Raw genomic sequence first — 18,714 nt, 5'->3', positions numbered from 1 at the left:
TTCTGGAGTATTCGCTACCATATATTATCACATTAGGTAATTATTATTTTTACCACCTGCAATACAGAAATCTTCGTATTGGATCCCTAGAGACCCGATCTCAATGGTTCTCAATCCGCCTGCCTGTGCATTTATTTCCCGCCAAATCAGTAAACCAATTATAACAAAAGTTGGTGCGTGTTCTTAGGCGTAAGATGAAAAACTGAAAAGCTTTCGAAAATATGCTTGTTATTTTTATTTATTAAAGCAATGAAACGTTACTTACCTATGGTACCAAATTATGCGAACTGTATTTTGTAAGAACAATTAAACCAAACTCACATAGGCCGACGGACAGACTATTTTTAAAGTCGATATACGATAGTGTATAAATAACTGATGGATGGTAACATTAATTTTTGATAGTTGCACTTTTGGAACTTATAAGCACTCATAGCGCGAAAACCTTCTCAGGAAAAACGGTCAGTAACAATTTTGACATTTTTTGATCACAATATATTGTCACCAAAAATATATAAATGGGCCACTTGGGAATAGAGCAATCGAGTTTCCCAAGAAAATTGATGCATAAATAACGATTTTGACATCCTTTGAGTATAAATATATTTTGGTCACCAAAAATACACATGTATCATTTCTTGATAATCGAGTTAGGTCTTTTTCCCAACAAAATTGATGAATAAATAACGATTTCGACCGATTTAGGGCAACAACGTGATGAATGCAAGAGTTAATTTGTGATAGTTGCACACCTAGAACCCACAACTTTTGATATAGGTACCTACCTGAAGAAAATTGCCAGGTTTTATACTATTTTAAGTTTGGTTTCCTGGCCTATATTGCGCGATATGAAAGATATCACATCTTCACCAATCTTCCAAGTCTTGTTTTTACTTCTATAACCTCTGCAGGTTCTGACTTATTGTCCGACTCCAGACTCTCAATGGGTCGCACAATCTCTTTTCAAAGGAATTGTAAAACACTAAATCTCTTTTTCAGACTCTCTTTTGCCGATGAGTAAATCTACTTCTAAGTTCTAACGTGCAAATACGTTATAGTCACGATAATTCTCCTGTAGCTGTGCGTATGGCTACACGGCACTTCTTGCTAAAGGTCAATCTGCTCTCTTTTGATTATCGTCACCAATCTCGTGACTTTTTAGCGCATTTTTTAAAAATTAAAAAAAATGTTCTCGTGTTTGCCGTCCGGACCCACTTCTGCCGCTGCGAACTACTTCTAGGGGAATAGTCCTAGAGTCCTGGAATTTTTTGCAGTAGGTAGCCTATACCTTGAAGGTGTGCCAGATGACCATCAAATTTCGCTGTCTAAAAGCCCCCCCCCCCCCACGAATTATTTCCTGAGATGCTGTTTTTGAAAGTAAAACGTGCATGACTTTTACATACGACAACCAATTGGTCTTGGATTTTGCATACGCATGCCTTTAGATCATTTAAAGGTCTCAACGAAATGAACCGTTTTCTACCAACTACTGCCCTTCTTTCTGTCTTCTTATCAAAGTACGGGGCGAAGGGGGGAGGGCGGGGTGGAACTAATTTTCCTTCATGGTACTCTAATTAAAGGTCTCAACGAAAGGAATTAATTTCTACCAACCATAGCCCTCTTCCCCGACCTCTTATCGTGATCGGGTACATTCCCTTATACCTCAAGAACGGATTGTCGAAAGAGGGTACTCACAAAGGACTATTGAGATGTCTGCAAGAAATATATCCATTGGCGATGTCAAAACAAAAGCTATTTCGGTTTAAAAATGCGCTTTATCTGTACAAGAGTTGTGCACAATTTATACTTGTTTAGAATTTGCATCAGCTCTCAGGTATCGGCCGAGCATGACAGTTTCACAATCTATCAGCACCGTATAATGATGACGAAATTCTTCCTAGCACTTTTCTCAATAATTGCTTTAACAGGCAACAGCCGAATTAGCCGTTCAAAGAAGGGTTGAATCTCCATTCTATTTTGTATGCGGATTGCGGAACCTCGTTCCTGCATCTTATTCCAGTCTAATTTCTTGAAAAGATTTCTTGCTCCAACCAGGTTAGTCTCCTAATCGCTATAAATGGAGGATGGTCACCCACGTCTTGCAATAAAACGTCGTAATGTATCCAAGAACTTCACAGTGGCGAATCGTCAACACCTTCGAAGATTTCTGTCTCTTCAGCTGCACGTACCGTAGGTGAAGGAAAAGTCGCGAATATTGTCGATACGGTTCTGCTCAATTGCTTTGTAAATTCCAATTTAAAATCCTCGCACATCTCCTTTGATGGTATTAGGAACATGTTACGACGCTTATTAGTCTGAAAGGTGACGTTTGCGACACGAGCGAGCTTGCGAGCGAGCGGACTCTAAGATCCATTTGAATAAGAGTTATTTGTATTTTAGATATGGTGTTATATAGCTGTCATTTCCAATGTCTCCGCGTATGGTTGCATGGATTTAACCGGCTTTATAGTTCAGTGGTAGAGCGTTTGTGGTGGAAGCTAGAATAGAATTATTGTAGAATATGTAAGTTTATGTTAAGGAGGGGGACAGGTGATTGATTGAGGAACGACTGAAGAATGTAGGGAGTAATAATCGAGGTGTGAATGAGACTAGACAAATTAAGTTAGATGTGTAATTATAGGAATAAAGTTAATTAACAATTATGTTTTATTGGAACGTTACATGGCGATCCTGCCATGACTATAAATCCGGAGGTCGGGTGTTCGAACCGAACCGAACCGAATTAGGTTTTCCTGCAGTTTTCCTAATTCGTAAGGTAAATACCGGAGAGAACAACTCAAGACCTTCTGCAGATGCACCTCTAAAAAGCTTTATGCGGCTCACTCTGTAATTGGGTGCGAGCCTGTTGAGGGCCCAGAGCAAGAGAGGTATAATAAATAGGTAAATAAATTTCGAAATCTGTGAATTTTTTACCCATTTTAGGTAGATTCGTATGAGTAATAGGGAAGAGATTGCCACTTATGACTTTAAGAACAAAGTGATGAAAACTAGTATAGAGCAACCTTCACTTCTAAAGCAAAAATTGCAAGAATTGGTTTAGTGAAAAAATAACAATCAAGTAGGTAATTAACGAAAAAAGAGAAAGTTTAAAAGGATTTAATCTAATTCGTTTCTTTATCATTTTTACTCCTTTGAAGAATTTGAGGAGTTTTGTGATAATTGGGTGTAACTTTGTTGAAGTTTATGTTTGTTAGTTTCGTTTATGTCGACTGTTTGTTTTACGAGTTATATACATTTTTTTTTACCATGACAAGTGTAAGTGTACAAACACAACAGCACAATAAATATTATTATGGTCGGTGTTTCTTGTGAGAGCTCAAGTCTAGCCTGGTTAACTAATCCCACGGATTAAAATAAAGTAACGATTAGTGTGTGTCGTTCGTATAATATAAATAATAATATTAAAAAAAACACACACACAATAAGGAAATATAGGAATAGTACCTATGTACTTCAAAACTTCAATACTTACCAAAATTGATGGCCACAACAGCCAATTCTAAAAAAAAATTCCTGCAAATTTAGCAATTTAAGTAAGTGGCATTGTTTATTGTGTAAGGGTTTGTTTGGCTTTGCGTTTGGGTTGAATACGAGTAGGTTGTGATCTTGTGATCACGTAGTGTGTTTCTGAGAAGGAAGAGTTTTGTGTTTAGTTTATTATTATTATTATGACTATTATTATTATAACTGTACTGAATGCCCAACATTATCTTCAAACGAATAACTGCACTCGAGAATTCTCCATCAAATTTTCAAGTAAAATTCTGGTCTAAACAACATGGTTGGGGTTGAGAATCCATGAAAGATACTCCAAAATCTGGTAGCTATCAACACAGGAGGCAATAAGAAGATCGAATCAAGATACGAAGATTCGCATACGATTTTTAGTAGGGAAGTTTTTTGCCACTCAGCTCGCATTCGGAAACCAGGCTTTTAACCCGGGTCATGTTCAATAGCACTGATTCTTGAATTCGTAGAAATCGATTCGCGACAGTTTGACATCGCTATCTCTTTTCGTTCTGGAGTTCAGCGAGGAACAGACGGACAAAACCATCACAGAAGGAGAATATTTTTTTTCTTTCGAAAAATTCCCTTAAAAATGGCGGTGATGAAAAATTTCAGTTAGTGCAAGAAGAGTGGCAGAGGCAACAAATTTACACGATGATTTAGGGACGAGCAAAGCGTTCGCTTGATGAATTTCCATGATCCTTACACCAGAACAGAAACTTGCCAGGCAAGAAATTTGCTAGGAAAATTTGGGTGCTTTAAAATAAGATATTGATATTTTTAGCGAAGTTGAGGTAACGCTATGTGCTCGATTTTCCGTCGTCTGTCTGCTTGTCTGTTCCATCGAAATCTTGGCCCCTGCACCACCTAGAGACTAATTGATCAATGGGATCATGTAACGGAACAAGTACCTATGATGTAATCGATGTAAATGGGTACAAAAAAGGTTGTTTTGAACTACTCATTTTTACCACCCGCATGTTAGTAAGGGAGCTATTGCATTGGGGTGACTATGTTGACAAAAATGCACGTTTTGATGCACCAGGAATTCGAATCAAACAAAATCGCGATAATGTCGGTCTGATTGTCTATACTCTCATTTCTTTCTAAACGGCTGAACCGATTGGAACCAAAGTGGGTACACATATTCTTATAGACATAAAAAGATTCTGAAAAGCTTTTGGGCAGAATCCTGCAAATGCAGGTACGCGGTTGATGCCTATCTATGATGGGCACAGCAAATTTTTCAATATAAACTGATACTGATTGTTGCGTCCCCAAACTAGAATAAAATATCCTTTCGTTTTTCCTTTAATGAAAATACCCTGTACATAACCGTTTTGCCTTGCCTGTATATAATATTCCTATTTGTTACGTGTGCGCGCATGAGCCGCAGAAGCGCAATATATTATGTGTACTCGTCGCGCAGAATTCGTCGGATTCTTCGCTTAGAAGCCATCAACTCAACTACGTTGAGAAGTCGCCGTTAACCAATGGCCGATTAGCCTTCGTCGTTCGCATATAGATCTCGATCGATCCCCAACGGGTCAAGATGTCGCCGTGCAGTTCGCAACATCGTTATTAACAAGCAGAACGTCAAAGCACCGCACATCAATTAGAAGATTTCGTTGTAACAAAATCGACACAATCGACAACTTCGTAGAATAGAGCAATCTTCGCCATTGCAACATCGCCTTCGTTGATAATGGACTTCGAAACAACACGTAAGTTCCTTTGTTTACATTATCCCTTCGTAACTTTACCATACCTATTCTAGTAGCCGTCGTGCCTACGTCAACCATATTCAATAGAAATTCATTTACTTTGTATTTTTTGATAATAAACACGTTTATTTATGTGTCTATATTCTTTCATTCCCAGCATAAACAAGGCCTTGGAAGTAATTCATAATTACAGTCCACTTACAATCAAATTCTTTGTTATCGAAGCCCCTTTGTACGGTACACTGATAGAGAAATACTTTCTTTCTGGTTATAGTTTGCACCAGCACCACAGCCGGCCGATCATGCGACTAGAATGTAGACACATGTCACGTGTCACGGGGCGACCTAACAAAAGAATACCTAAAGGGAGGGCCAAAAAATAATAAACCCAATTGCATTTGCATCCACTTACACTTCCACCTTACACTTCTTTAAGAACTCCAATAACATTTAGCCAAGATAAGAACCATTCAAGATTGCGTCATTCCAGGGCCGAGAGAGTGGTCGGGGCTGATCAAGCGCGGATTCAGGTAGGGGGTTGCGGGGATGCAACCACCCCGCAACCCCCCCTTTTCCGAAGAAAATGGACGTGTTGGACGAAATTTGCACTATGACGTCCGTCCTATTTTTTACTGCATGCAACTCCCCCCTTTTGTAGAAGCTGGATTCGCGCTTGGGGTGGGGTTGATCACGTCACAAAATCCAAGATGGTGGCAAGTGCCTCTCTTATATTATTGTAAATTAATTTGTAGAAATGCCATATATATATATATATATATAGAAAGAAAAAGCAAACCTTGGTCTCTTTCGGAAAAGACGAAGTGACTATGTGAATAATTTTTGACAGCAGCTGCAAACCTTGAGACTGCTGGAATTTTTCGCTATGTACGCAGATGTACGGAGTGACACACAGGGACGTATCTAGGTACCTACAACCTCTATAGCCCCCGAAATTTTCCATTTCCAGTTGATTAGGGGGAAAGCTCATGCTCACGCTTCCTGGTAACCTTACTTGGAAGGAGGCAAATTGATAATTGTGCTTTTAAACTTGGGGATAGAGAATACCTATTGTAAACATTCCCGCACGGGCTTACCATTGCATTGCAACTTGCAAGCAACATCTATGCAACTCGGATTAAATTGGTAGGTAATATATCATCAATTACATTATTACTATTTTGTAAAGATGAATATCTTAACTCAAAAAATTTCTGCTTCTTTGAGGCACAATGCGGAGCACTAAGTTCCTTGAAAAATGAGTATTTTTTGTTTTTTTTTCGATTTCTTCGGAAAATTTGTGATTTTGTTATCACCTATAACTTTCACGTTAAAGTTTTTTAATACAAGGTTCAGTTTCGTTGGAAATCGTGAAGAACCATTTTCCACCCCATAAAACTCATCCTCCTCGATTCGGATTTCGTATCGACCTTCATTTATGTTTCTTGTTATAAGCACAATGTTATCTTTCCTTTTCCAATGATTGTTAATTATTGTTTGTTACTACCTTTAAAAAACGGTAGCCGTCGTTTCAGTTTTCAGTGTATACAGACAAAGAATACTTAAGTTACTCTTTGATGCAGATATAACAATAAAATTTGTTTCCTGCATCACCGAAAATTAGCTATAACACTATTGTGGCAGCCACATTAAAATAGTATATTAAGATACAAGTGTATAATCAAGTCTTTAAAGCACGCGCAACGAGTTTAAGGGCACGACGCAAAGCGGAGTGCCTTTAACGTTGCAAGTGCTTTAAAGACTAATTATACACGTGTATCTTATAGTATTTTTTATTATACCTGCAGTATCATTTAAAAATAGGGAATACAATGAAGTCATGTTGACGTTATACTCGAATACATGTCTAATTAAGTGGGCTGGGTGTTCGTAATTTCACGATTGCCATGGAAATGTCACTGAAGGTCTTATTCTGTGATGTCACTTGACGTTTGCTTATAAAAATCATCGTCTTTGTGAATTAAACGATTTCCGTCTAAAAAGATAATACACCGCCCATTAAATCGATTGTTGTAAAATCTAAACAAACGTTGGTAGGTATAAAATCCAACTCCAGTAAAGCCTATTATAAAGAATATGAAAAGTTGTTTCCATGGATGAATAGGAAGTTACTTACGAATACAGTCTTAAATGCATCCATAATGCTGGCATATATGAAGGAAATGTCAAAGGTATTTATCAATCTTCTATATTTTGGTGCATTCATTCAAAACTTTAAAGCAGTGCTGCGATTAAAAAGTGGAACAGATTTGGAAGCATACCCTAAATTACGCGCGTTTGTGAAAGCTTCAACCAAAGGATAGGTACAAAAGCCAAAGAAATGTTCTGCATTTACAGAAAGCGACCTAAGAGGATTTTTTATTTCATCCAGACGACAGTTTCAAAAGTCATACTTGAAGTATCGTTACTTAGCAACTTTAAAGCACGTGTGTTTTAAAGGCCCTTTTTCGCACGCATTTGAGTGTTTAAAACGGAGATTGTGATTCAGGTATAATAAAAAATTGTTTATAATTTAATTCTATTTTATCACAACTCACTCATTTTAATAAAAAATTAATGAAGTTCAGTGAAACAGAAGAATCTTCAAATGGATATCAGACAAAATTGTATAAGGACGTAACAAAACATCTCCATTTCTTTTACTTTCGTATCGACGTCGTTTACAGTTCTTGGGTCTCCGAGAAGCATATTTTAATCTTTTTTCCCTTCAAAGACTGTTTGAGAAGTACAACGATGCCGCAATCCGATAGCGGTGATAGATGCGGCGTTAATCGTTAGTTGAATTCTTACAGTGACGGGAAGGGATGGTAATAATCACCTGTTGTATCTGATTCATTGCATTTAAATACAGGATAAAGCCGACCATATACGCCGCTGGGTTAGTCGTATTCTGTATAATGTATGGCTGTGCAGTACGGTACCCTATTCATTCTTCACTTTTACATTCTAAAGTGTATACATTTTAAGCGGAGATTTATGTTAATTATTATTTTGCCAGTAACACACCCTTCTTTACCTTATACTTACCTACTTAAGCATATCAAACTTAATTGATGTATTTCAGTTGCATGTCATTTGTATGACTGCTGACTCTATCGACGATTTACGATTATAGAGTGCAACAGATTACTTCCAATGTATCTAATTAGATGGGACTTGCCTCATGCTCAGATAATTAAAAATAATTAATTAAAATACTGGTGTTATATTCACCATACCGTAATGTTTAAAATTTTTTCAAATACTTAACAATTATGAATTGATTGTTATTATAGGTAGATACTTATTGTTTCTATAAAGCAAGGCAAGAGGCCTTTAGTACAGGGAATTGCATTGCTTCTGACTAACATCCGTAAACGCATAAGTGATTTAGTACAAATGTACCAATAGTAATAATCACATATTCATTTTTTTTAATTCTTGAGAGGACTACTGATGTACATGGTCAGTTTAATTAGTATCCATTACACTGGCCATTTGGATTTTACGTAATAGGTAAAAGGTAAGGCCATAAGTTCAGCGAAAAGAAAGTTTGTCTAAAAAAGAGTTAACAGCCCTCCGATCATTTTCCAAAGTGAAGAGATGATATTTTCAGCAGAAGGAATTTTCTGTGGAGGAATATATCAGATGTTATTATCTAGAAGATCTTCAACTAATTGCAAACTTATGCCACACTCAGCGACATATTCGCGGGGCGAATTTCTATCTACATACGTAGACCGGGCTTGTAGAAAGGCACGTAAAGTACCTTACTATTAACTTAGCATGGTTCAAGGTCATTTTAGAGTGGTAATACTCTAAAATGACTGTAATAGTCTTTTGGAGTTTGTAATAGCATTTCACCTTTAAAGATATTCCATAATCTTCACAAGTTATCAGTGTATCTGGCAAAAAAACTCCTGTGTATCTCTCTCTTTAAGACTAAACGCTTTCAAGAGTATTCAAGAAAGTTCAAAAGTTATCAGAAGGAGTCTACAACCCTGCTTGAGGCTTAGAACCTTTAATAGTATATTAAGTATTAAGGTCAGTAGCTGTACTTTACCGGTTGAGGATAATAATTGCAATATTATCCGAAATCGGTTAAGCACCTACTGGCCGTGGTGCTTACGCTATTTTTTGCACGATCAATTTATTATTAATATAAACTAAATTCGAATGCATCAATGTGGTAGCATCACAATGGGTTCAGTAATTTGTGGGTTGCTACAGTTACGTTTCTGTTTTTGAAAACAAAACAACACGTACGCGTAACGTGGTTTGGTTGAGAATAAGTGAACATGAATGATTCAGAAGATTCCGAAATAGAAAATTCACAGAGTATTGGCTGCTCGTCGATTATTCCCGACAAATCTATAAGTAGATATGAAGCCGCATATGATTCTTTCCTTAAATGGTGTGAAAGTAAATGTCAAACTGACATAAGTGAAAAAAATGTGTTGGCATATTTTGTTCAACGTAGTGAAGGATTGAAATCGCCATCAAGCTTATGGTGTGATTATTCCATGTTGAAAAGTATGATTTTTCTAAGAAGGGGTGTTGGTATTTCTAAATACAGTACGCTGATAGCATTTTTGAAAAGAAAGAACGTTGGGTATCAGCCAAAAAATCTAGCGTTTTTTCTAAAGCAGATTTCCATAAATTTCTTACGGAAGCACCCGATGACACGTACTTGGTGATAAAGGTAAGTAATGTATAGACTCCAGTCACTGATTATAACATTAATATGTACAGCTAAGCATGAGCAGAAGATTTTATGTGGAACTCCAGGAAACCCTTCATCATCTTCGTTGCCATCAACAGCACCTGCTATTTCATACCGTACTAATTCAAATCCTCTATCGACTGCTGAGTGTGAAGAATCTGTAAACACCGTGTTTTCCAATTGCCTGTCTAATTCCCGAACTAAGTTTTGTAACTTGACAAATTGTACATTTAACTTCTACATTAATAAACAATAATTTGATTTTTGACACATATCCTACTTGTCGCATGTTACTATAACTGTCACTTGTTGCTAAGCACGTTGCTATGATACACTTACCGCCCTAGGTTGGTAAGTGCACCTTACCGCCTTGAAAATCAATTAGTAAGTAGTCGACAATAACCGATCGTGCAAAAAATTTTTTAAGGGGCTCTAAAGAGCTTTAAAACGCTCTAAAAAGTATCCTAATTCCTAAGAATCTTCACGAAATATTTCCTTTCCATGAAGTTTATAGTGGTTTTCAGAATCTGTTAGTAGCATTTAAAGCCTTTAAGATCTTTAGAGAGTCATTAAAAGATTTTAATAATCTTTACGAATCTTGAAGAGCTTTTAATACCATTTACTTATTAAGTTTAACTTTAAGTGTTTTTAAGTGCACTGAAGGATCCTCAAGAGGCTTTAAGAGCGTTTACGTATCACCCATCGATTCTAAAGCTTTGAAAAACGTCATTGAATTTAAAGTCTCCTTAAGGCTTATAGATTCTTTAACCCTTGAGTCTCCAAAAGCTTTTAAGAGTCTTCAAAATATTCTAACAGTCCTCTAAAATGTTTCAGAACGTTCTACGGACTCTTAAAGTCCTTAAGAGTCTTTAATAATCTTTAATATGGCATAATATTATTCAATTGTTCTGAAGAGCTTTTTGGGGCTTTGAATACATAATGTTCGATTGGTGTGGCCCCAAATGGGATTAATCGACAGTACGGTTGAAGAAACTTCTAAACCTCCCCCCATACATTCGTGTTTAAGGATTAGAAATGTAGGTTTCAACAATCGTGTCATCATGGAGCCGCTATAAAAGTATTTATAATATTAATGGGTAAATTAAAATGAAATATACGCCGTGTTTCGAAATAAATATTAGGGTTTTGACGTTTTGCAGTGTTTATTACATATACAACTTAATACTATTATTCATGGAGGTACAATAAGTAGGGAGACGACACGACAGTTACCGCGCGACAGCAGATTAGCCATATTTGGTGTGACACAAACAGGGCCGTACCCAAGGGGGGGGTTAGAGGGGTTGAAACCCCCTCCGAAATAATAAAGGAAAAGAAAATTATTAGTCGCAGCCAGCAGCCGACTACAGAAAATTCGTGGTTTGAGTTCGGAAATGATAGCGAAAATCGGAGCGTGCATCATTTTCTATTTCTGTACTTTATTTTTCTAATAACAACCCCCCTCGAAAAAATATTCTGGGTACGGCCCTGGACACAAATGTCATCTAGGTATTGTCAGTAGCTGGCAGCTATTACATTAGTTAATTGGTGCTTGACGATTAAGTATTTCCAAGTGCTATTGTTATTGGCGTGTCGTCCATGTTGGTATGACCATAGGCTCCGCCTACTGATACTAGTTCATAATGCACGTCACAAGCCTGGTGTCATCTCCCCTTATCTTTTACCTCCATGCTATTATTCATGCATCAAATGAAAGAGTAACTCGAACAGTCCTGCGTGATGCAACATGAGCGAATGCGGAGGCTATGTTTCCGATGTCATCCATTAGAAAGTGGTAGTAGTAAAAATGACTACTAGCGAACTGAAAGCTTTTTGCCGATTGCAAAGACCGGCTCTGCAGTTACTGTGCCAACAGAAACTGTCGAACAGTTTCGTAAAATCACTTTTCAAACAAAAGTTATACTCATTTGAAAATTGGGACTTTGGGTAACAAAGTGTCCCCCGCCTACTAGTGAGTGATCTAATTTCGCATGTAGATAATTGAATATGGGGTGCCTCCCAAACGAAACACTTTGGACCCTCGGTTTATTTGGAGAAAGTGCTTGGTTTGATCTCCTCTAGCGCCCATTTTTTGTACATACTTATATGTAACACCCTGTATGGCAGGGAGACATGTTGGAACTCAGTAGGTAGTAGTTTGGGAACGAATGTGGTTTAATAGTCTGTGCAAAAAAAAACCTAAAAGCGGTTCAATGGTCATTTGTGACATGGGGTTGAAGGAGTCAAAGAAGGTAACGTGGTATGAGTGACGACATGTAAACATTAGTTCGAGGAAATTTAGGGACAGACCCTCTGATTTTATTTCTAGTGTAATTTTTTGCGCATTTTACGATTGTGTAAGTGGAGAGATAAAATATGCTACCTACACCTAAGCCTGGAAAAGGACTATTTGAGTTTTTTGTAGTAGCTGTCGCGGTATTAGAGAAGGCGGAAGTTGAACTTGGTTTCTTCCAAGGTTTGACCACGGAAAATTATGATTACTTATATATTTAACATATGCATTTGTCTATCTGAAAAGGCATAATGCAAATTTAATACGAACCACCTGGGTCTCATTTGATAAATGATAAACACTTCATATTAAAAAGAGACGCGTGAAACAGGCAACACTAGCTCGAAATCTAGAAAAAAAATACTCAATTTATTTGAAATTGACCATGCGGCCCGTAGCCTGTTAGTAGGGTAAATAATTTCGTACATAGAATTAGATAAGATGAAACTTTTTTGTTAAGCGAAAAACTGACATTCGTGTACACACTATATATGATATTATATTTCCTTATTTTAAAATTCACTCAACGTTTTAACACATTTTTATAAATTATCAACTTTAAGATTGGCTTTCAGCTTTCAGACTATGCGATGCAGGAATAACACGATACTAGCACTATACTGCCAAAAATCCAAAAGTTTTGCGATTCTCAAAAGGCGTCCGAATAGCCCATAGTTAGTGAAACAATAATCCCCTTTTTGAAAATCAAAAATACGCAAAAAACTAAAACCACTTTCAGGGACACAACAGGGACAGAACCCTTATACCAAAATTATTGCATCACATGGTATTATAAGATTGTACATACAAAATCCAATTACGATTGTATTTAAAAGGTTAAATGCAATGTTAGGTAATTGTTATAACAGAATGAGATGTAAGTCGTATCTGCGGCATTTAATCGGTACGGCTGTAATGCTTACGAAAAATCGTAAAGCTTATAGGATATCAAGGTAACGCAACTTGTATTTAAATACACTATATGCCCATTCAAAAGGATTTAAAACATATTCACGAAGTCCTTATGCAATTTCTAAACTTTAACCATTAATTCCTGCGCAAAGGATTACACTTATTTGAAAACTAAAATGCTGGATTATATGTATACAGTATGCGGAATATTTTTTTTAAACAATTCAACGCTTTAAATCCCCATTGTCGAGTATAAATTGTATTTTTTTCGGAATTGAAGGGGTGAGCGTTCGTTACCCTCAAAGTTCATTTACGTTTAAACATGTTTAAAAAGTTATGCGTTTTACCAATTTAAAAATGCATGTTGTTACCTAAAGTATCTAATATTTTAAATTGTATATAGGTACCTGTCTAAAAGCAACATGAACGTTTTATGAGACAGTTGGTAGACAAGTGGTGTAAAGCACGTATTACTGAAAACACATGAAGGACCGAAGCGTTCTCTAAGGAATCGCCACTCGTGCCATCTTTTAACTCAGTCATCAGGGCCTTTCTGAATGTGGAATCCGCTTGACACCAGACATGACGTGTGATGTAAAATATTTCGCGCTTTGTTTATTTATTCATTTTTAAGACTTTTGCGCGGTCTATATCCATGGTCATAAAGGTAGACGTCTCCCTCACATTTTCCAATTCCAACTTTATTTAAATCGAATTTAAAATTAAGGCCAATTATCCTCATATAAACGAGCGTAATACAATTTTACGAAATTTCCAAGCAATTTTTGTTGACCGTTTAATTGCTTTGCGGGACTACTGCAGTAGTAGGTACACGAAAGATTTGACATTCAATTTAAATCACATTAAGTCCGGTACAAAGTTAATCACATCAATGCGGTTAGGTGTGGTATCAATCTTACAAAAAAAACTGTTCAAAAATTCCTTAAAATTTCTCCGCGGGAGGCTCAAACTGACAGCTGCCATTGCGGTTTTAAAACTACGAGAACGAATGTTGTTCAAGCGTCAAAAGTTATTTTTAAATCGACGCCAGTGTTTCATATGTAAATGAATTTATTTACTTTTTACAGTACATATTGAGTGCAATTTGACATATTTTATCAAAGTTTAATGATACCCTTAACAATGTGCAATGTATCTGTTTCTATACCCAATAATAGAATCTTTACTACAACTGCTATAAAATTGCTCAAAAACGCACGCGTTGCGTTAAAAAGTACCGGGTGATTGAAAAGTAGTGCGAAGAGTTTGAATTTCCCACAAAACAAAAAAATTTTAAAATTGGTAATACGCCAAATGTCATTTATTTAAAAGCCGTGGGAAATCAATTTAATGGGCTACTAAAAATACTCACAATTAATTACTTAATTAAAGAGCATTTCATTTTAAAGCACAAGTTTACATCTCAATGATTCTTCATAACGTCCACCACCATATTCAAGACACAGCTGCACTCGACGGATCATCTAACATTGCCGGTGTGATGTTTATCACCTCTTCTACGATCGCTTTTGGAAACATCTTTAATGTGGGAAATAGAGAAAAATCTAGTGGGGTGAAATCTGGCGAACTGGGATGTCATAAACCTCTGCTGATGAAACGATCATCATAAAATTGTTGTACAAGTACTGAAGAGTGGCGTTTGCTGTATGAGCTGCTGCACCATCTGGCTGGAAATATCCTTGTCTCAGTTATCATGAAGTTGATTCAGAAACGTATCCAGTAATTCCAGTAATTTTAGACTAAAATGTTCAATGTAAAAGTTATAGAGATTAAAAAAATGAACAACTTTTGTATCTGCACTATTTTCACATAACCTCCAATTTTCCTAGAAAAACCGGAAAAACTGTTTTTTTCGTATTTATTCTTATTTTTGCGAAAAAAATCGTAGGAGTTTGAAATTTGGAGGGGACATAGCTTGTTTTATGATAAAAAAGAAGATTTTTTGGGCCCGTAAAGCTGAACCGTTTCCAAGATCTCACCATTTCTGAAAAAAAGCACCTCTTTTTCAAGGGGATGAAAAATCTATTTTTTTTCATCGTACAGAGGTACGCGGGGTAGCAAAATCGTAAGGACTTACAGTTTAATAATCAAAAATAAAAAATATTATTCCAATGGAAAAATTTTAAGAAAAGCGGCAAAAACTGGGGAACAGTTTTAAGATATACCGTTTTTGACAGTAGGCCAATAGCTTTTTTTGCAACTAAATTAACCTACTGGTTCCGCGCTAATAAAAAATGTTTGAAATCTGTCCTCTCTCCTCTTTAATGTTGCTAAAATATTTTCTTTTGTTTCTTAGTGCCCAACTGCCTCAATTAAAACATCTTTTTTATGCATTTTTGCCGCAATAAAAGCAATTCGAAGTAAAATCGAATTCTTTTGCTTCCTGAACAATTTGTTTTTGTTCACTAACTCTTTTTCTTGCCTATTTTACAGCTGATGGGATTAGGTAAGCTGGGTCTGTTGATCGTTAATTTACAGGAATTATGAGTAAAATCCTCACAAAGTTTATTCCAGGTTTTACATCTGAAATCATTTGCTTTGGCCGGTAAAACTAACGTTCTTATTGCAGAGTTTGCAAGTTTATCAACAGAGTAAATGCAATTGCATCAGCTATAAAACAGATAGGAAGAAGAGTCAGTGAACAAAAACAAATTGTTCAGGAATCAGGAAGCAAGATAATTCGATTTTATTTGGAATTGCTTTTATTGCGGTAAAAATGCAGAAAAAAGAAATAATAAAGAAGTTTTAATTAAAACAGTTGAACATAAGATAACAAAAGAGAATATTTAAGCAAACATTAAAGAGAAGCAAGAAGACAGATTTCGAAAAAATCTTTATTAGCATCCAACATGTTGATTTATGATGGCAAAAACCGTGTATATCTTAAAAACTGTCTTTCCGGTTTTTGGCGATTTTCTCGAATTTTTGCTATAGGAATAATATTTTTTTATTTTTGTTTATTAAAATATAAGCCTTCCCGAAAACTTTGCTACTCCGCGCACCTTTGTACGATGAAACAAAATAGATTTTCCATCCCCTTGAAAAAGAGGTGGTTTTTTCAGAAATCGTGAGATCTCGGAAATGGTTCAACTTTACGGGCCCAAAAAATTATCTCCTTTTTTATCATAAAACCAGTTATCTTTACTCCAAAATTCAAACCCCTACGATTTTTTTTTCGCAAAAATAAGAATAAAAATCGAAAAAAAAGGTTTTTCCGGTTTTTCTAGGAAAATTGGAGGTTATGTGTCAATAGTGCAGATGCAAAAGTTGTTCATTTTTTTATTCTCTATAACTGTTATATTGAACATTTTCGCCTAAAATTAATAGTTTTGCCATAAATTGCAAAATACCAGTTTCCACCCCTTTCATCCCCCGTGTTTTCACCCGCTGAAAAATTCAGTTGTTTCAATTATTTTTCCCCAATTTCTAATCATTTCACGAGCCCGGTTTGAACCGGTAACTAATTTTTTTTGTAAAAAATATATAGCCTGGACCACATGAAATAAACCTTGTAAGCAAACGTATATTATAACCGAAATTGAACTAATCAACAAAATAAAATAAATTCAATGCATCCCAATTTGGATTGACTGTGGTTTTAAACATGAATTTGATTGAGCAGGTACGGGAATTCTCTCTTGTGCTCTTGCTTATAGCAGTTTCAAGTAAGTGGGACTAATGATGGGGGAGACATTTATATTATTTGAGGAATTCCTATTGAAATTCTAATGAATTTCACATCATTACCTAGATTAATTATACCCTTGCCTTCTTTCTCTTCTCTTGTAATTGACATTATATTTTAATTTTCTCACTTCATGAATATACATGGAAGTGAAAAATTTGTCTGCTGGTTTAGGGTGGTTGTTAAAAGTTTACTGCAGCTGACGGTAAGGTCAGGATTGAGCCTTATATTATCATCAATCGACTTTCTGACTGTGGAGCTGCACGGAATTAAGGAGTAGTACAGTCAAAACTCAAAATTGTGTAAAAATTATCTTGACCTGGGAAAAATTGCAACACAAATGATTCTTTTTGCATTTTATTGTGAAAAGTATCCATTTTAACATATTCAAAATCCCCATTAATGCCAGGATCCAGAAAGACAGATTTTTTCTTGGACGAAAATGATGATGTGGTTGAACAGTTAATCCTAATTGAAAAGGCGCTAATATTGACCTGGCCCGAGCACACTGCATTATACAATACACTGGCCAATTGAGGCTACTTAAAGATTTATATCCTTACAATCAAAGGTCTTTGAAAGCAGATATCTGAGTGAGTTTAGAAAGTGCTTCAACGGTCAGGATCTTTTGTAGCTCGACATTTCTATAATTCTGTTTGAGGATTACATTAGCACCTTCACGCAGTGTCCCTACATCTGTTGGGAATTTTCTTCTTTCTAGAAATAATAATACTTTCTCCAAAGTGTTCAATTCATTTGCGCTTCATATGCCTCCGGTTATACTTACTGTACTGGGTGAGGCCATTGTTTAAATAAAGTATTTAAACAATGGTGAGGCCAAACAAACAGTGCAGTTGTGTTCCCCCACTACATCCGCTGTGGTGGTGATGGGAACTGGAGAGGGGACACATTACGTCCGATCACTCACCCCATTTTTATTTTTTAGTTGTAGCAATGGTTTGGAGTGAAGAGCATCGCGGCTTCGCCGTTCGCACGTTTTTTGCAAATGGTCGTTCTTTCATTATCACTCAGCGTATCTTTCGACGGCACTTTAACATTCCACGTCGTGCTCCTGATCCGCACCGTAATGTGATCGGATCGCGAGTTGGGTTCGTGCGTTGGAAGAAAATGTGTCCCCTCTCCGGTTCCCATCACCACCACAGCAGATGTAGTGGACGAACAAAACTGTACCCAGTAGGTTGACACATCAGATCTTCCCAAAAACTTTTCCAAGACACTTATAAGATCTGTCGTCGTTTCATTGAAAATAGCTGCATGATGGTCGTTTTGTGGACGTCCTAATTTCGGGTTTTTTCCACATATTTCTTGCATATATTGTTCAGGCATTCTTCTCCTGGTAGGGAAATTCACGCTACATGACTGATGGTACACATAATCAGTTGCATGAAGGTCAGCTATGAAATATTGTATGCGACCATTGACTGAAAATGGCCATTCATCTGATCCGTCTCTAATTCACCGTTTGATAGTTTTACTAAAATCTGTTCTAATTTGATGTTTATTTACGGGACCATTTTTATTAGTAAAATCTACAATTGTTGGCCGCCATTTTGAAAAAAAATTTGCAGAATCCTTAGAATCATCAAATTCCTGAGAATTCTTAGAATATTTACATTCCTTAGAATCTCCAGAATCCTCAGAATCCTTAGAAATTTTATAATTTTTTTTAGATTCCTTAAAAACCTTAGAATCTTAAGATCTTTATTCTTTAGTATCCTTAGTATGCTTAGAATCCGTAGAATCCTTACAATCAGTAGAATTCTTAGAATCCTTAGAGTGCTTAGAATCCCTAGAATCCTTAAAACCCTTA

Source organism: Photinus pyralis, unplaced genomic scaffold, assembly GCF_008802855.1.
Source record: "Photinus pyralis isolate 1611_PpyrPB1 unplaced genomic scaffold, Ppyr1.3 Ppyr1.4_LG4, whole genome shotgun sequence".
Lineage (NCBI taxonomy): Eukaryota > Metazoa > Arthropoda > Insecta > Coleoptera > Lampyridae > Photinus > Photinus pyralis.
This window is presented reverse-complemented; position numbering follows the sequence as displayed.